The 21,220-nt window shown below is 44.1% G+C and overlaps 1 pseudogene; it reads left to right on the forward strand.

Annotated features, from left to right (window-relative positions):
* LOC138666670 (zinc finger protein 850-like) overlaps nt 1–21,220 on the forward strand; it is an 89,074-nt pseudogene that overhangs the window by 20,024 nt on the left and 47,830 nt on the right.

The following is a 21,220-nucleotide window of genomic DNA, read 5'->3' on the forward strand; positions in this document are numbered from 1 at the left end:
GTAAAGACAGTACACAGCTGGTCTGCACACACTTTAAGGACACGTGAGCTGAGTCCATCTGGTCCTGCTGCTTTACCAATGTTAAGTGATTTAAACTGCCTCCTCACATCATTTTCGGATACTCTAAAATTAGTCTGCTCATCCTTCAATATCGATGTTGCAGAATTTTCACCCAATTCCCATCCACTATCAGTTGGCAATACACATGTACTGCTAAATCTATTGAAATACTCATTCATCTCATTAGCCTTGTCCATTGTTCCTGGATCATTTTCAGGCCTCAGCTTAAGCCCAGTCAAAATTTCATTCCTGACCAAACCTCCCTGGTATTATTGTGGGACAGTTTCTTTTCAAGTTAGGTAAAGGTAGGTTAGGTTAGGTTAGGTAAACTAGCGTGAGGCGGTCTAACGACAGAAGTTGCTCAGGTAGTGCAACTCATCCAGGATGGCAAATCAATGCGAACTGTGGTAAGAAAGGTAGCTGTATCTGTCAGCACAGTCTCCAGAGCATGGAGCAGATCTAAGGAGACAGGCCAGTACACTTGGAGACGTGGAGGGGGCCGTAGGAGGGCAACAACCCAGCAGCAAGACTGCTACGTCCTCCTTTTTGCAACGGGTAACAGGAGAAACAGTGCCAGAGCCCTGCCAAATGACCTCCTGCAAGCCATTAACATCTATGTGTCTGCTCAAACTGTCATAAACAGACTCCATGAGGGTTGTATGGGGGCCTAACATTCACAAGTGGGTGCTGGGCTTACAGCCCAACACCGTGCAAGGCGATTGCCATTTGCCAGAGAACACCATGGTTGGCTGATTTTACGTTAGTACCCTGTGCTCTTCATGGATGAGAGCAGGTTAACACTGAGCACATGTGACAGACGTGACAGAGTCTGGAGACGCTGTGGAGACTGTTCTGCTGCCAGTTTGTCAGTGGGTTAGTTATGGTGTGGGGAGGCATTTCTTTGAAGGGCCGCACAGCCCACCATGTGCTCGCCAGAGTTGCCCTGACTGCCATTAGGTACCGGGATGAGATCCACAGACCCATTGTGAGACCTTATGCAGGTGCACTGGGCCCTGGGTTCCTTTTGATGCATGACAATGCTAGGCATCATGTGGCTGAAGTTTGTCAGCAGTTCCTGCATAGTGAAGGCATTGATGGTATGGGCTGGCCTGCACATTCTGCAGACCTGAATCCAATTAAGCACATCTTGGACATCATGTCTCGTTCCATCCACCAGTGCCACGTTGCACCACAGATCGTCCAGGAATTGACTGTCCTATAATCCAGGTTTGGGAGTAGATCCTTCAGGAAACCATCCGCCACCTCCTGAGGAGCATGCCCAGACATTGTATAGAGGTCATAGAGGCATGTGGAGGCCACACACACTGCGGAGCATAATTTCCTTCTCTTCAGGCATTTCCACTGAAGTTGGATCACCCTGTAATTTGATTTTCCACTTTGATTTTGAGTATCATTCCAAATCCAGACCTCCATAGGATATTAATTTGGATTAACATTGATAATTTTTATGTTTTATTGTTCTCAACACATTCCACTATGTAATGAATAAAGATTTGCAACTGGAATATTTCATTGTGATATCTAGGATGTGGTATTTTAGTGTTCCCTTTAGTTTTTGAGCAGTGTATATATTTTGTGAAGCAAATTTCTCAGTTCTTCCATAGTGATGAAACCAAACATTGAAAACTGTTCTTCAAAATGTGATTAACTCATTCGCTTTGTCCTTTGGAATGAGTGATTGGCCACAGAGAAATCTTACCAAATCTCCAATGCTACACGGAGTGCATTCCAAAATTTTAATGAAAGCTGTACACCACTGTATAATACAAAATGCATTTGTAATCCAAGGACAGACAAGCTCACCAGGGAAAATACAAATGAATTCATCTACGAAAATCGGTCTACTGTTATCCAAATATCTGTCCAGAAGGTCCATGGAGTATTAGGAACAAGCAAGGTAGCTTGGTGGGTTTTTGATGAGAACGCGCCAAAGTTCTCCACCTAATGTCGACAAATGTTAAAAAATAACATATGTCTTGTGCACACCTGGATATCAACCAGCTTGTAGAAATGTCCCTGGGGTAGAAACTGATGTCTGTTATTCGATTCAGTGAAGTTCTTTTCAAGAATCGATAACACAAATGCAAACTGCAGCCACTAGTTGGAGGGGTCAGGTGAATGGAAGATGGAGGCAGAGAAGGAAACCCATATTTACTCTAAAAACACAGCTTCAGCCTGAGAAGTCCCATTCTTTGGGTTAGCACTTTTTTTGGTTAATGCACGATAGACCCACCTGTGAAAAAAGAACCTTAGGATAAGGCTGCAGAAAACATTTCACATGAAAGGCAGTTGTATTAATGATTTCTGTAATTTATACAAGTGTGTGTATATACACACGTGATCAAAATTGTTGGTACCTCTCATTTAATGACAGAAAACCCACAATTGTCACAGAAATAACTTGAATCTTACAAAAGTAATAATAAATAAAAGATCTATGAAAATGAACAAATGAACGTCAGACATTGCTTTTCAACCATGCTTCCACAGAATTTTTAAAAACATAAAACTCATGAAATAGGCATTTGGTAGGAAGTTGGGGATTGATTTGTCTTTTTCTTCTGCTTATCACCCTGAAACAACAGTCAGACAGAGAGGACAAATCAATCTCTAGAACAAATTTTAAGATGTTTTGTAGCAGAGCAGCAGGAGAACTGGTTCTCATTTTTGCCTCTTGCTGAGTTCGCCTTTAGCAGTCGGGTCAGTCCACTAGAACCTCTCCATTCTTTTGTATCTATGGTTTTCATCCTCATTTTTGGTGAATTCTCTAGGATGAGATTCTGGATGCCCTGGAGTGGAAGTGACCATTCAGATGTTTGGAGGGAGGTTCAGAGGAATATTGGGGTGGCTCAGTTTTGGCAAAAACGTAAGGCTGAAAGGAAACGTTTGGCTGTTTCCACTTTCAAGGTTGGGGATAAAGTTTGGTTATTGTCCAAGAACATTAGGTTAAAAGTACCTTTGACAAAGTTGGGTCCTAAATTCATTGGCCTGTACGAGACTCTGGAGGTAATAAATCCAGTTGCCTTCAGATTAAAGCTTCCGCAGTCCCTTCGTGTCCCCAATGTTTTCACAAATCCCTGTTAAAGAAGTTTGTTCCTTCTGTGTTGCCTTTCTCTTCCCTTCCTCCTCCAGTCTCTGTTGATGGAGGTTTGGAATACGAGGTGCAGAGGATCGTGGATTCTCAAAGGGTCCGAAATTCCCTCCAATAGCTTGTCCACTGGAGGGGATATGGATCCGAGGAGAGATCCTGGGTTCCGGCTCACTCTGTGAAGGCTGATCGTTTGGTTGGAGCTTTTCATCGTAGGTTTCCTGGGATACCTGGGGGTCCCGTGGCCCCCCCTTGAAGAGGAGGTACTGTCACGATTCCTCTGCTCAGAGTGTCTGGGACTCAGTGTTGGACAGCTCTGTCATCCTATCCTGTGCTGGGGCATGCTGAGCTGTCAGGGCTTTGATTGACAGCTCGGTGTTACGGATCTGCAACTCAGGACTAGGCTAGAATGGGGAACAGCTGACCCTGTACTAGGACTAGGCTGAAGCCCCATGATGGAGTGGGCAACCTATTCATTGTGAATAGACCCACCAACGTTTCCTAGGCTAAACAGGTAGGGGGGAAGGGTGTACCTGATCGATCTAGGAACTGGGAACAAAAACAGGTAGGTAGGAAAATAGAGGAAGCTGCAGAAACGAATGGAAAGCCAAAAACAAAACTAGCAGAACTAGAGATTCCAGAACTGCACAATATCAAACATCAAAAACTAACAAAGCACCAAGCCAGAACAATAGCTGATTAACACTGTTGTCCAGCAAGGACTGGGAGGCAGGTGCTGGGTAATAAAGGGTGATGCAATAACCTGACCTAGGACAAACCCAGCACCAGAGGAAAAAGACCAGTAGCCTGAAAACCACAACAAGATGGCGGATCGTCAAAACAAAATAGATTCTAACAGTACCTCCCCTTTTACGAGGATCTCCCGGATCCTCTTGGCCGAGCCTTTTTTAGAAATCTGTGAAAAGCCTTAATCAGCCTTGAGGCTGAGACGTCCTCACTCAGCTTTCACCCAGGAATTATCCTCGGGACCGAAACCGTTCCAGGACACGAGATACTGCAACCTTCCTCTGTGCCACCTGGAATCTAGAATGCGAGAAATCTCAAACTCGCCGTCCTCATCAATTGGAGGAATAATCGGCATCGTCTCCTTATCTGGCGTGTCAACTCTCTTCAGTAAAGATACATGAAAAACTGAATTAATTCTCCAGACGAGTGGATGTCCAATCTCACCGCTGCCGAGTTGACAACCTGAACCACTTTGAAGGGTACTACAAACTTGGGCCCCAGTTTTTCAGAAGGGCATCTTCAAACGCAGATTCCTTGAGGACAACCAGACCATGTCCCCCAACTGCAGACAGCGCCTCCCTTGTTTTCTTGGCAAAATATTTCTTTGACCTCCTATTCGCCTCTTTCAAATTATGGTGTACACTGGTCCAAACCCTTTCCAAATTTCCAGAAAAACTCCCCTCCTCAGGCACCGCCACCCCAATCTTAGACAACAGGCCAAAAGATGGATGTCTCCCTGTACAGCAAAAATAAAAAGGGGAAAACCCAGCCGAGGAAGACATATAATTAAGAGCAAGCTCAGCTAGTGGTAGATATTCCGACCACATCTGATTGTCCGCTACAAAACATCTCAAAAACTGCTCGACGTCCTAGTTCTTCCTTTTGGTCTGTTCATTGGACTCCGGATGATAACATGACGAAAATGACAAATGAACCTTTAACCCCTTACCGGCATCGGACGTACTATACCGTCCGATGCCGGCTCCCCTGCTTTGATGCAGGGCTCCGCGGTGAGCCCGCACCAAAGCCGGGACATGTCAGCTGTTTTGAACAGCTGACATGTGCCCGTAATAGGCGCGGGCAGAATCCCGATCTGTCCGCACCTATTAACTAGTTAAATGCTGCTGTCAAACGCAGACAGCGGCATTTAACTACCGCTTCCGGCCGGGCGGCCGGAAATGACGTCATCGCCGACCCCCGTCACATGATCAGCAGATCGCTGCTATGTAGCAGAGCTGATCGTGCTATGCCTGCTTCTAGCCTCTCATGGAGGCTATTGAAGCATGGCAAAAGTTAAAAAAAAAAGTTTAAAAAAATGTGAAAAAAATAAAAAAAACATAAAAGTTTAAATCACCCCCCTTTCGCCCCAATCAAAATAAATCAATAAAAAAAATATCAAATCTACGCATATTTGGTATCGCCGTGCTCAGAATCGCCCGATCTATCAATTACAAAAAAGTATTAACCTGATCGCTAAACAGCGTAGCGGGAAAAAAATTCGAAATGCCAGAATTACGTTTTTTTGGTCGCCGCGACATTGCATTAAAATGCAATAACGGGCGATCAAAAGAACGTATCTGCACCGAAATGCTATCATTAAAAACGTCTTCTCGGCATGCAAAAAATAAGCCCTCAACCGACCCCAGATGATGAAAAATGGAGACGCTACGAGTATCGGAAAATGGCGCAATTTTTTTTTTTTTTTAGCAAAGTTTGGAATTTTTTTTCACCACTTAGATAAAAAATAACCTAGTCATGTTTGGTGTCTATGAACTCGTAATGACCTGGAGAATCATAATGGCAGGTCAGTTTTAGCATTTAGTGAACCTAGCAAAAAAGCCAAACAAAAAACCAATGTGGGATTGCACTTTTTTTGCAATTTCACCGCACTTGGAATTTTTTTCCCGTTTTCTAGTACACGACATGCTAAAACCAATGATGTCGTTCAAAAGTACAACTCGTCCCGCAAAAAATAAGCCCTCACATGGCCAAATTGACAGAAAAATAAAAAAGTTATGGCTCTGGGAAGGAGGGGAGCGAAAAACGAACACGGAAAAACGAAAAATCCCCCGGTCATGAAGGGGTTAATCTGTCGCAAAAAGCACACAAAAATCGAGCCACACACTGTGGCTATAACTATCGGAAACAATGTCCGTGGGAACACCATGGATCGTGACAATCTCTTTCAGAAATGCCTTAGCTAGAGTCTTGGCGCAGGGTAATTTATTGAACGGAACCAGATGACACATCTTACTAAACCGATCCACAACAACCCAGATGACAGAAAAACCCTCAGAGACTGGCAGATCGCTGTTAAAATCCATAGCAAGATGCGCCCATGGTGAACTAGGAACCTTCAAAGGGCAAAGCAACCCTGCAGCCAGGGCATGTGAGGCCTTTGACCTAGCGCATACGGTACACTGACGCACCCACTTGATAATTTCTCTTTGCCACCCTGGCCATCAGAAACTTCGACCAATCGACTTTCTAGTTTCCGAAATCCCTGGATAACCCGCCAGACGAGACTCCTGACATTCAGCAAACAAGGCTCTCCTCAACGCTCTAGGCACAAATAATTTACCAAACGTAGTGTTCGTTGGTGCAGCATTCTTGGCTTCTAGGATGCTATTCTCCAACTTAGAACCTAATGCTGCCACCACCACCCCTCTCTGAAAAATACATTCCTCCTTCTCAGTATTAACAGCTGGAGAGAAACTACGAGACAAAGCATCCACTTTGACATTCTTTGTCCCAGGGGTATAAGTTACAGAGAAATGTAAGCGGGCAAAAAACAGTGCCCACCTAGCTTGACGGTCATTCAAATGTTTAGCAGCATCCAAATATATCAGATTCTTATGATCAGTAAAAACCTGTATTGGATGTCTAGCCCCCTCCAAATAATGTCGCCATTGCTCAAACGCGAATTTAATAGCCAGCAACTCTCGGTTCCCAACATCATAGTTGAGCTCAGTCTCCGAAAAATTTTTAGAAAAGAAAGCACAGGGATGCACCACATCCTCATCCTCCTAGGACAGACCTGCCCCCATCCTTACTGATGAGGCATCCACCTCTACCAGAAACGGCTTGGTTTCATCTGTCTGGATCAAAACAGGAGCAGAGCTAAACCTTTCCTTGAGATGCTCAAAAGCCTTAACAGCCTCAGTACACCATTGTACAGTATTAAAACCCTTCTTGGTGAGGTCAGTTATAGGTTTAGCGATAACAGAAAAATTCTTTATGAATTTTCTATAATAGCTAGCAAATCCTAAAAATCTCTAAACTGACTTTAAGCATTCAGGCCTAGGCCACTCCCAAACTGCCTGAACCTTCACTAGGTCCATCTCAAACCCATCATTGAAGACAAAGTACATCAAAAAACTAATTTTCGCACTTCTCCAATTTAGCAAACAGTGTGTTTTTGCTCAGAATCTGTAGAACTTTGCAGACTCTCTGCCAATGCGACTCCAGATCAGGTGAGTAAATAAAAATATCATCCAAATAATAACACTTCTAACGATCAACCGCTTCAGAATGTCATTAATGAAATTTTGAAAAAACGCAGGCGCATTAGTAATTCCAAAAGGCATCACTAGACACTCAAAATGACCTTCCGGGGTATTAAAATCTGTCTTCCATTCATCGCCCTCCTTCACCCGCAGCAAATTATATGCGGTTAGGTGCGATCCGCACACTCAAATCTGCAGTATCAATTTACCTGTCTGCCTATTCACTTCTACTATTCCAAGGTGCACTCCGCATACTCGATTATGCTATTTCAAGATTCCTGTCTATATCACCTGCTGTGCTGATCAATGTACAATTCAGTATTCCAGCTCAGCCAATCCTCAAGCCGTTATGCATTTCCGGCTCTACTAGTTTTTGCTGTTTCATGCGCCAAGTGCCTTTCAGCTTGTCCATGTCTATTATATATCACCCTCTAAAAGTATCCAAGTTTGCTGCTAATCAGTACTTAAACTTTCTCCAAAGCCAAAGTTTTTGTGTATGACGATACTTCTCCTCCCCTGTGTCTCTTTTGTTCTAAAGTGCATGTAATGGTAAGGGATTGTGTGAGAAAGACACCACCTAATAGCAAGAGTCTTTTCTAAATATTTCATTTAAAAACATATTCTATAAGTCCCTGTTTTGAAGCTAATGTTGCCACCACTGTCTCATTGATATTTAAATTTCCTTCAATTTGTGTAGAAATATTATAGAATGTATAATAATGTATTATAATCAGTAACTAAATTTTAAGTACCGAATTTTCTGGTGTATAAGACGACTGGGCGTATGAGACGACCCCCAACTTTTCCATATAAAATATGGAATTTGGGATATACCCGCCGTGTAAGACGGGGGTCATCTTATACGCCCAGTCATCTTATACGGCGTGTGGTTCCCAGGGTCTGGAGGAGAGGAGACTCTCCTTCAGGCCCTGGGATCCATATTCATGTAAAAAATAAAGACTAAAAATAAAAAATATGGATATACTCACCCCTCCGACGGACCCTGGCTCTCAGCGCTGCAAGCGTCTGCCTTCGTTCCTAAGAATGCAGTGAGCGAAGGACCTTCGATGATGTCGCGGTACACGTGAGCGGACGCGTGACCGCAACGTCATCGAAGGTCCTTCACTCACTGCATTTTTAGGAACGGAGGCAGACGCTTGCGGCGCTGAGAGCCAGGGTCCGTCGGAGGGGTGAGTATAGACCCTGGGAACCATCCAGGATCGCTCCGTGCACCCGTACCCGGCGTATAAGACGACCCCCGACTTTTGGGACAATTTTTAGGGGTTATAAAGTCGTCTTATACGCCGGAAAATACGGTAACTGTTATTGGAAAAAAAACACTCAGTTTTATTCCTGATAGATGCCTGTACAAGGAGCTCAAAAAGACATCTGACATTCTCAGTTTTTAAAGATGAAGATCACGGTATTCCACCAAATACAGATGAAGAGCATGCCTTTATTCCAAATATACCTCCTGCCCTTCCCAGCAAAAAGTTATCTGATACTTTTCAACAGGTCCTATCCACTAGTTTATCAGAGACTGTTAATCAAAATGAAAATAGCAGAAAAGATGTTAAATATAAAAAAACTCACAAAGGAAAGAATCTATTTTCATGCTCAGATTGTGGGAAATGTTTTACAGTAAAATCGCGTCTTGTTAGACATCAGAGAAGTCACACGGGAGAGAAGCCATTTTCATGTTCAGATTGTGGGAAATGTTTTACAATGAAATCACATGTTGTTAAACATCAGAGAAGCCACACAGGGGAGAAGCCATTTTCATGTTCACATTGTGGGAAATGTTTTACAGTGAATTCAACTCTCCTTACACATCAGAGATGCCACACAGGGAAGAAGCCATTTTCATGTTCAGTTTGTGGGAAACGTTTTACAGTGAAATCATCTCTTGTCGTACATCAGAGAAATCACACAGGGGAAAAGCCATTTCCATGTTCTGAATGTGGAAAAAGTTTTAAGGTGAAATTATCTGTCATGCATCAGAGAAATCACACAGGGGAAAAGCCATTTTAATGTTCTGAATGTGGGAAATCTTTTATAATCAAATCACATCTTGTAACACATAAGACCACTCACACAGGGGAAAAACCATTTTCATGTCCTAAATGTGAAAAATGTTTTATACGGAAATATCAACTCATTCAACATCAGAGAAGTCACACAGGGGAGAAACCATATTCTTGTTTAGAATGTGGGAAGGCTTTTAGGGATAAATTAGAACTTTCCACACATCAAAGAACTCACACAGGGGAGAAGCCATTTTCATGTTCAAATTGTGGGAAATGTTTTAATCGGAAATCAAATCTTGTCAAACATCAAAGAACTCACACAGGGGAGTAGTAATTTTTTTTTTTTAAATCGAGACTTGCTAGACATCAAAGGATTCACACAGCTGAAAAGCCATTTTCATGTACAGAATGTTGGAAATGTTTTACATTGAAATTCTATCTTGATACACATCAGAGAACTCACACAGGGGAAAAGCCATATTCATGTGCACAATGTCAAAAGTGTTTTTCAGAGAGATCTCGCCTTGTTATTCATCAAAAAAGTCACACAAGGGAGAAGCCATTTTATGTTTTGAATGCCGGAAATGTTTTAGAGGGAAATAAAGTCTTGTTACACATCAGAGAAATCACACAGGGGAGAAACCATATTCATGTTTAGAATGTGGGAAATGTTATAGTGTTCGATCAAAACTTGCTAGACATCAGAGAAGTCACACAGGGGAGAAGCCATCTTCATGTTCTGAATGTGGGCAATGTGTTACACTGAAAGCAAATCTTCAACATCAAAGGACTCACACAGGGGAGAAGTCAGTGTTAGATTAGATGGCTGTCCCTCTGGAAGCTGTTACTTAGCACTGGTTGGAAAGCAGAATAACATCATACAGAGAAAGATGTGAAGTGTATAATGCTCTAAATTATTCATTTCAGTTTCACATATCTGTGATTAACACAGTTCCTGATGTAAACAACCATCCCAAGCATAACTTGTCTCAGCTACTTTGCAGGGTATCCTATTAAACAGATGAGAAAAGTAAAGAATTGGATGGTTGTTTCGGAAAGTGTCCCAATCACGTACAACAATGTCTTTCCACACATCTTCTCAGGCCAGGTTGAGACGCTTTGAATATCCTCTTTAAAAAAAAATTACCAATCAATATTAAACATTTTATTTTAAATTCTTGTATTTGGATCTATATATCTTAATTGTTTAGATATTAAAATATTGCCTTGGAATATATGAAGTTAAAGGGAATCTGTCAGCAGGATAACGCACAGTAACCTACAGACACTGTCAGGTCGGAGCCGTTATACAGATTAAAATTACATCTTGGTTGATGAAATCCATCTTGTGGTTGTTTTATATTTATTTTCAGTTTTGAATTAATGATATGCTCGTGCTCCAGGGCTGCCTGTGGTGGGGGAGGAAGGCTTCTGTGGTGCTCTTCTTAGGTATTCATGTGTATGGCTTTATATGTACTAAATATCCAGCTGGGGGTCTGCATGTGAAGGAGAGCAGCGGACACGATTAGCATTCTCCCCTGATGAATCCATGAGGAAGAAACGCGTAGGGAGACGCTTTCCACAGCACTAAGTTTCAACATAGAGGTCCGGTACAAGGTGGACAGGGACAGAGGAATGGCTGGGGATGACCAGTGTGTGGTGAGATCTACCCAGGCGCATGGGTTCATTTAATACATACTGTCTCATGCATATCAGCTTCCAAATGTATTATTCCACTGATGTTAGCCTCTGAGCACAAATTGCCATGAATGAATCCATAGGGGACACTCATATTGTGTAAATGAGAAAACTGAATCCCATAAATATATGGACGGATATTCATTTGTCAATGGCATGTTGAAACGCTAAGGAAGTGCTACGTTTTTGTACTGACAGAGCTTCAAATTTATACTTATATATGGCATTTATTTTCTCTATTGGTCATATAAGTAGAACAATAGTATGTGGTGTCCTAGAAATTGTGATGAGACACATAGCCTATTTTTGCTTCATTTGTAAATTGTATAAAGGCAAGTTTGAAAGGCCAAAATTAGACAGGCCTGGTTGTTAAGATACAACTGCAAAGTTTGACTTGGTCTAAAAAGTGTGAAACTCAATTACATATACCCATACTCTTTGAGTGGTATTTACCTATATCCAGTTGGCCTATGTCCAAACTGGACAGTAGAAGCATTTAGGTTGGAAGTATTTTCAGCACTGTCAGTGTAGTTTAGTCTCTAATTGTTGTTTGTCTTGTTCTTGTTTCCCTATTCTGTTTAGGTAATAGGGCACAAAGCACACCAGGGTTTTCATATTTTTCTTTTTGTTTATACATTGTGCCAATAATTGGCTTTTAATATACCTAAATAAAGGTTATTTTTTATCCAGTTGCTAAATACGTACAAAAGCTTAGAAAACAGATGAATTCTCATCGCCACACAATAAAAGAAAAAATAATAGATATATACCTGTGATCAAACATTTTTGTATCCCTGATCACAGCATCATGGACATGAAATTACTAGTATTAAAAAGTAACTTCAAGTCTCATTAGAGACAGAATAGTCTGTGAGTACAAACTTATGACAAACTTTGACACACTCAGTGCAGGAATGTATGTGTCACATGGATTTATGTCTTTCTATATCAACTAAGGAATGTGCTCCTCAGACCTTGTGAGGCATTACAACCTGACCAGACCTCAATCACAGGACAATAAAACTGTCACACTCCTTATCTATAAACAGTTCCATTATTTACAGCCACTATGGTTTATGGCTCTCCCAAAATGACAGTTCTGCTTCACTTCACTTGTCTTGTCTATTTCATTATTCCTGTGCCCTGTTGTGTATAAATATGTGACTCTTCAGGTTTTGTATTATTCTATGCCTGATGAAGAGACCTGAGTAGTCTCGAAAACTTGCAATTTGTTACCATCTTTTCAGTTAGCCATTAAAAGGTATCAACCACTGAGGACTCTCAAATCTTAATATTTTTGACAAGGCTAGGGATTTTATGTTTATGGTTTTGTTTTTGTACTTTATAACCAGTGGAAATAAACACTATTCAATATGTGGCATAAAAAACCCTTGTGGCTTTGTGTTCCAAGCAGCTAACCAAACAAAAGAGTGAACCCGTTCAATTGGTGTTTGAATGTGGGCTAGTGATGAGCGAGTATGCTCGTCACTCGGGTTTCTCCAAGCATGCTCGGGTGGTCTCCGAGTATTTCGGCGTGATCAAAGATTTAGTTTATGTTGACACAGCTGCATAATTTGTGGCTGCTAGACAGCTTGAATACATGTGGGGGTTGCTTAACAAACAGGCAATCCCCACATGTATTCAAGCTGTCTAGCAGCCGCAAATCATGCAGCTGTTTTGACATAAACTAAATCTCCGAGCACGCTAAAATACTCAGAGACCACCCGAGCATGCTCGGAGAAACCTGAGTAACGAGCATATTCGCTTATTTATCACTAATGTGGGCCAGATATCCCAAACAGTTCAGGTGATTACAGTTTAAAAATTGAATTTCCTATGTAAAGGCAGCTGCAGCATTAAGAACACAGTCTGAAAGCATGGAGGAGCTTGATAAGCAACTGGTTCTGACTAATATGCAGCAGCAGCAGTCGCAACAACAGGCCTAACCAACAAATTCCTGATTCAGCAGTTGCAATAACAGCAACACGCCCAACAAGAAATCAATAAACTTCTGGTCATGCAGTTGCATCAGCAGCTAATGGCTCTCTTGGCAGAGACTGTCTAGTTCAGGGAGGCGGTAGTTTCTGCCAGTCAGAGTGATGGTATCCGTGGCTTTCCTGACTGTTTTTCAGAAAGTGGCAGACAGGGAGAAATTGCCCACACAGCAATGGACAGAGGTCCTAACTTCATACCTTACTGGGAAACCACAGAAAACATGCTAAGACCTTGCCCTGCAAGATGCCAAAGAGTACGGCAAGCTCAGCATGTAGATTATGGCATGTGTAGGACTTACCATCTTCCTTGATCAAGGAAGCTTGAGGTCACCTTACTGGTATACGCAAAAGAAGAAACCAAATACCAGGTCTGAGGGGCACCCAAAGACATAGGAGAGGGGTTGGGTCAGAGCCAGGTTCAAGATGTACATCTCGTACCATTGTTTGTTGGAGATGTCAATCCTCGGGCTGGTGCTCATTGTCCATTGGTCTCAATACTAATGCACTGCAGTATAGGCAGGTAACATAGTAACATAGTAACATAGTAACATAGTTAGTAAGGCCGAAAAAAGACATTTGTCCATCCAGTTCAGCCTATATTCCATTATAATAAATACCCAGATCTACGTCCTTTTACAGAACCTAATAATTGTATGATACAATATTGTTCTGCTCCAGGAAGACATCCAGGCCTCTCTTGAACCCCTCGACTGAGTTCGCCATCACCACCTCCTCAGGCAAGCAATTCCAGATTCTCACTGCCCTAACAGTAAAGAACAGGTACTACTACTACTTTGTCTGCAGTGCTGTTCCTCATTTTGCTGAGGCGCATCAAGCATGTCAGGTGACTGTGAACGGTATCCAAATGACGAGACTCCTGGACCCAGGGAGTTTGGTGACCCTGGTAAGGGCTACACATCCGCATCTGCTTGTCCTTGGGAAGGGACTTGGACTAAGGTGTATCCATGGAGACACCAAGAACTAGCCCATGGCTCAGGTCGACATATGCACAGACTGAGGTTTTGTGTCCCAAGAAGTGGGAGTGGTCAAGGACTTATTGCATTCTATTGTTATTGGATGTGACTTTCCATTATTCTGGGACTTATGGGCTAAAGCTGTTGCACCTAGTATTCCAGTGTACAGCCAGGAGTCCGCTATGGTAACAAGGTCGCAGGATGTGACCAATGAATTTCCTTTCACTATACTGGCTAGAGAGGAAGATGATGAAGCATTCTCTGAAGCTAAGGTCCCAGCCCTGGACAAGTCCCAGGACAAAATTAGGATTGCTCAGCTGAGGAAATTTACGATAAGGTACACTTGAAAATATAAGTGTGTTAAATTGTGTTTCCCGGGAGCCGGGTGCCATAAATCATTTACTGCAATTGGCCAGGCATAATGATCTGTTGTGTCGATGGACCAAAGTGAAGGGACAAATAACAGACTGCCTCCTCAAGGCCCAAGAGGCAAAATCCAGGGGGGTATAAATGGTCGACTCGAATTAGATAATTTATTGGGTGCTTGTGTTGGTGCCCACAGTTGAGAGCAAGTTCCTTGTCAAGTGGAAGGGATTCTATTTGGTGCCGAAAAGGTGAGAGAGGTTAACTATAAAGTACACTGACCAGAGAAAAAGAAGCCGTTCTCCATATATTATGGCAATCTGCTAAAACCCCGGAAGTATAGGGAACAACAAAAAAACAGTGAAATTGGACATACTTTCACCCAAAAAAATGGCCAGGACAAAATTGTTGGCACCCTCAACTTAATATTTGGTTGCAAAAAAATTTAAATAACTGCAATCAGTTGCCTCCTATAACCATCAACAAGCTTCTTACACTTCTCAACTGGAGTTTTGGACCTTTCCCATTCAGTTCCCTGACTTGGGCTTCGGGAAAATAGCCAGCGGACGCGTCGCATGAGCAGATTGAGTATTAGGGTTGGCGGATTGCACTAAATAAAAATAAATAATAAAGTGCAATTGAAACTCGGGATCCACCATGCAGGAATGGATAACTGCTGCTAGTGAACAACGGCGGAATGAAGCAGTAAGCGTTAACCTTCAACAGACTGTGTTTACTCCGCACAGTATGAATGGAATGCAAAGTATCAAGCTCAGTTGCTTCACTGATATTGCCCTCAATATGCTGAGTACTATACCCTGTTAAACGTCACAGGGATGATAGCACATGGGTTTTGCTAGCTCTGCAACTAAACTGTGCAAATCACACACAAGAATGAAGCAGATGCTGAGCCAAAGGAAAGAACTAATGTGACGCTAGGTGCAAAGCCCTGATGCTTTCCCTGAGAGGTGTAGCCTGAGGGTTGGGCTTGCTCTGTAACTACGCTGTGCTAACCGCACATATGGAGGACACAGATGCTAAGCCAAGGGGCACCTACCCAGTCCTAACCCTACCTGCCAACCAGGTACGGACTGGGGCTGAAGTTCAGCCCTGGCATTTGAAATCACATAGGCTCATGCTGTCCCCATCCTCAAGCACTAGATGGGATATATTACTAATATTACCCTGGATAGAGGAAAGCAAGATTTACTACAAGACCAATATTTCTAATGATACCCATAGCATGCTGGGGTAAGTGACGGAGTCAGCGACTTTGTGCTCCGTCACAACTCTTAACAGTATGGGTGTCTTGAGAACACCAATTCTGTTAACAAGGTTGCACACAAGGCAGCCCACAAGCAGACAGGCCCTTCTGGCATTTGCCAGAATTGCCAGATGGCCAGTCCGCCCCTGCTGGCAACATAAAAACTCAGTTTATAGAGCGTCACGTGCAAACAGAGTGGTAGAGTATCCAGTCACAAACACCACACATAAGTGATACTAGCTGTTATGCTCTCTGAGGCAAGAACAAGAGTGGACCCTCTGGACCGTGGAAAGGTCCAACCTCCGGGTGAGCTGACCTGGTGTTAACCAACCCCTATACAGGGGCTGTCAGGAGCAGGCCCAGAGATCAGCAAAAACCGTAGCAGATACCAAGAGGGACGGCTCAGAAGAAGGAGAACAAAAGAAGAAAACAAAAACAGAGACACAGGAACGAGGAAGGTGGCATTAACAGCGGTGGACACGGAGAATGGACGTCAGGCTTGTACTGAGGAAAAGCTGAGACGGAGGCAAAACTGTAGAGAGAGAGCTGGGTAAGTGGAGGCACAAAAGCGCGAGACAGAGTGAAGAGCACAGAACTAGCACAGAGGTACAAAGCACGGGGCGAGAAGAGGCCGGAGGCAAAAGCAAATGACACTCAGGCACCTCCTAGCAGGGGAGGTGGCCTGAAATACCGTGGTCCTTACCAGGATTGGCTGCTGAGACTCTCCGGATCCCAGCACCCGGAAGCAGGAGATCCAGGACTGGAGCGCAAGCGCCCATCGCAGAACTCTGCAGATGCCCGCGCGCTGGCGCAGATGCCGAACTCCTCCAGCAGGATGTGGAGGAGGAGCCCGCCGAGGACGAGCGCGCCGTCCCCCGGAAGCAGGACAGCGGGGACGAGCAGCGGCAGAAGGAGTTGGCGCCGCCAGAGAGGGAGAGAGAACAGCACGGCGGGACCTGAAAGAAGAGCGGCCAAAGCAAGCAGGGACAGCGCGCCGGCAGCCAGGAGCGGAGCGACGAGGGTGAGTAGCAGCAGTAACAGTACCCCCCTCTTTAAAATCCCTTCTCCCAAAACTAGATAGGAATTTGTTTAGAAGACGAGGTGCATTAATATTCTCCAGCGGCACACACGATCTCTCATCAGGACCAAAACCCTTCCAATCCACAAAGAAAAATTCTCTCCCTCGAACCCTCTTCATAGCTAAAATATCCCTCACCTCAAAAATGTTATCAGCACGAACAGGCAGAGGAGAGGTACAGGCAGGAAGAAGGATGGAAGCGGTTAAGAATAACAGGTTTGAGCAGAGACACATGAAAGGTATTGGGAATACGGAGCGAGGCGAGCAACTTCAGCTTGTAGGCGGCATCGTTGACTCGACTCAGAATCTCAAAAAGACCGATGTAGCAAGGACCAAGTTTATAAGATGGAATCTTGAGTCTAATGTAACGTGAGGAAAGCCAGACCTCGTCGCCGGGTAAAAACGGAGAATAATCTAAACGTCTCTTGTCATTATGTCTTTTCATCCTAAGAGATGCCTTACTGAGTGCCTCTTTAACCTCTCCCCATATAGAAGAAAAGTCCGAAGTCACCGAATCAGCTGCCGGTACTCCAGATGTTGAGGAAATCGGATGTTGTCCAAACACGATGAAGAAAGGAGATTTTGCAGAGGATTCATGGGAGTGATTATTATAGGCAAACTCAGCCCAGGGCAGAAGACTGACCCAATCATTTTGGTGGGCATTAGAAAAGTGACGTAGGTAGGCAGCCACAATTTGATTTGTTCGTTCTGCTTGACCATTAGTTTGCGGGTGATAGGCAGATGAAAAATCTAGAGACACCTTCAAGAGTTTGCATAACGCCCTCCAAAAATGTGACGTAAATTGTACTCCTCTGTCGGACACGATGTTTTGAGGAAAACCGTGAAGTTTGAAGATATTCGAGATAAAGATCTTCGCCAATTCTGGAGCCGAAGGTAGACCGGGCAGGGGAACAAAATGAGCCATCTGGGAGAACCGATCTACTACCGTAAGAATTACTGTACAACCTGAGGAACTCGGTAAATCGGTAATGAAGTCCATGGCTATATGCTGCCACGGATTAGAAGGAACGGGAAGAGGAAGCAGACCTCCACGAGGTAACTGTCTTGGCACTTTGTACCTAGCACAGGAAGAACAAGAGGTGACAAACTCTTCGATATCTTGACGTAACGTAGGCCACCAATAGTAGTGGGCGATGACAAGGTAGGTCTTTATCCCTGCATGGCTTGCCAATTTCGAGGAATGTCCCCAGCGAAGCACCCTCTCTCTGTCACCCTCTACCACAAGGGTTTTACCCGGAGGACAGATAATGCTTAAAGGAGCCACCGTGACAACCTTGCAGGGATCCAAGATATGTGCAGGTTCTTCGTCGACGTCCGCTGGCTGCGAAAGCCTAGACAGTGCGTCAGCCTTGATATTTTTGTCGCCTGGCCAGAACCGAAGCTCGAAGTCAAAGCGGGCAAAGAACAAGGACCATCGAGCCTGCCGTGGATTAAGTCTCTGCGCAGTCTGAAGATAGGCCAAATTCTTGTGGTCAGAGAAAATTACGAATGGATGAACAGCTCCCTCTAGAAGATGCCTCCATATTCCTCCAGAGCCAGCTTTATGGCCAAAAGTTCTCGGTCTCCAATGGTATAATTGCGTTCTGATGCAGAAAACGTTTTAGAGAAGAATCCGCAAGGAAGCAGTCGACCCACAGGGGACCTTTGGAAGAGCACCGCTCCGGCTCCCGTGGAGGAGGCATCCACCTCGAGAACAAATGGCTTGTTAATTTCGGGATGGTGCAGTACAGCAGTGGAAGAAAAAGACTGCTTCAGGAGCACAAAGGCGTTCTCGGCCTCCGGGGTCCAAATCTTTGGGTTGGAACCCTTGTGGGTGAGAGCTGAAAGAGGCTGAATTATAGAGGAAAAGTGGGATATGAACTGCGTGTAGTAGTTAGCGAATCCCAGAAACCGCTGGATGGCTTTTACTCCATAGGGACACGGCCAATTGAGAATGGCATTCACTTTCTCAGGGTCCATCTCAAGACCAGAATCCGAGATGATGTATCCAAGAAAGGGCAAAGAAGTTTGTTCGAAGAGACACTTCTCATACTTAGCATAAAGACGATTCTCTCTCAAACGCTGCAAAACCAAACACTTCTTCTGTGGGTCGGCAACTCTACCGAGAAAACTAGGATGTCATCTAAATACACCACAACACAGGAGTAGAGGAGGTCACGGAAAATATCGTTAGCGAATTTCTGGAAGACTGCTGGAGCATTGCAGAGACCGAACGGCATGACCAGGTATTCATAATGACTGTCTCGGGTGTTAAAAGCGGTCTTCCATTCATCACCGGTGCGGATACGGACTAGGTTGTAAGCACCCCGAAGATCTAACTTAGTGAAGATTCGCGCCCCTCTAAGTCGATCAAAGAGCTCTGGAATGAGAGGTAGAGGGTACTTGTTCTTGACCGTGATGTTATTCAAACCTCTTTAGTCGATGCCGGGTCGAAGCGAACCGTCCTTCTTCTTGACAAAGAAAAATCCCGCACTAATAAATAAATCCTTTAGTTAAGTTTTCCTGGATGTATTCGGACATCGCTCTGGTCTCAGCAGGGGAAAGTGGGTAAATTCTCCCTCTTGGTGGGGTGGAACCGAGAAGAGGCTCGATCGGGCAATCATAGGAATGATGCGGAGGAAGACTCTCAGCCTCTTTTTTATCAAAAACATCTGTAAAAGACCAGTATGGAGAGGGTAATCCGGAGGGAACAGAAACTGCCGGTGGAGGGACAACAGGACAAACAGACTGTAGGCATTGTTTTTGACAAGTAGATCCTCAACAGAGCACGTCTCCCGAACACCAGTCAAGAGTAGGTTCATGAGTTCGGAGCCACGGTAACCCAAGTAACAGAGCATGGGCGAGGTGAGGCAGGACGTAGACGGTGATCTTTTCACGATGTAGAGCCCCGATCCGTAGTTCAACCTCCGCCATAACCAGGGAGATGGCGTCTTGCAAGGGTCTCCCATCTACAGAAGCAATCAGATGAGGAGTGTCCAAAGAGAGAACTGGAACGGGAAGCCTCCGAACCGCCTCAAGGCTAATAAAATTGCCCGCCGCGCCTGAATCCACATACGCGACCTCGGAAAAACGCTTCAGATTAAGAACATGTAAGACAGACAAAAACAAGGGTTGAGAGGAATCAGAAACACCTAGGGAGGCCTCTCTTACCTGTCCTAGGCGGAGGAGTTTTCCGGTCTCTCAGGGCAGGATCGCAACAAGTGAGAAGCGCTACCGCAATAAAAGCAGAGTCCTTGGGAACGTCTCTCCCGACGACGCTGCTCTGCCATCTTTACACAATCTACTTGCATGGGCTCAGGTACGGATGCAGTAGGGGACATCAAAGGCCGCGGACTCCCAGACCTACGAACAGATAGTAACATAGTAACATAGTAACATAGTTAGTAAGGCCGAAAAAAGACATTTGTCCATCCAGTTCAGCCTATATTCCATCATAATAAATCCCCAGATCTACGTCCTTCTACAGAACCTAATAATTGTATGATACAATATTGTTCTGCTCCAGGAAGACATCCAGGCCTCTCTTGAACCCCTCGACTGAGTTCGCCATCACCACCTCCTCAGGCAAGCAATTCCAGATTCTCACTGCCCTAACAGTAAAGAATCCTCTTCTATGTTGGTGGAAAAACCTTCTCTCCTCCAGACGCAAAGAATGCCCCCTTGTGCCCGTCACCTTCCTTGGTATAAACAGATCCTCAGCGAGATATTTGTATTGTCCCCTTATATACTTATACATGGTTATTAGATCGCCCCTCAGTCGTCTTTTTTCTAGACTAAATAATCCTAATTTCGCTAATCTATCTGGGTATTGTAGTTCTCCCATCCCCTTTATTAATTTTGTTGCCCTCCTTTGTACTCTCTCTAGTTCCATTATATCCTTCCTGAGCACCGGTGCCCAAAACTGGACACAGTACTCCATGTGCGGTCTAACTAGGGATTTGTACAGAGGCAGTATAATGCTCTCATCATGTGTATCCAGACCTCTTTTAATGCACCCCATGATCCTGTTTGCCTTGGCAGCTGCTGCCTGGCACTGGCTGCTCCAGGTAAGTTTATCATTAACTAGGATCCCCAAGTCCTTCTCCCTGTCAGATTTACCCAGTGGTTTCCCGTTCAGTGTGTAATGGTGATATTGATTCCCTCTTCCCATGTGTATAACCTTACATTTATCATTGTTAAACCTCATCTGCCACCTTTCAGCCCAAGTTTCCAACTTATCCAGATCCATCTGTAGCAGAATACTATCTTCTCTTGTATTAACTGCTTTACATAGTTTTGTATCATCTGCAAATATCGATATTTTACTGTGTAAACCTTCTACCAGATCATTAATGAATATGTTGAAGAGAACAGGTCCCAATACTGACCCCTGCGGTACC

Source organism: Ranitomeya imitator, chromosome 2 (genome assembly GCF_032444005.1).
Source record: "Ranitomeya imitator isolate aRanImi1 chromosome 2, aRanImi1.pri, whole genome shotgun sequence".
NCBI lineage: Eukaryota > Metazoa > Chordata > Amphibia > Anura > Dendrobatidae > Ranitomeya > Ranitomeya imitator.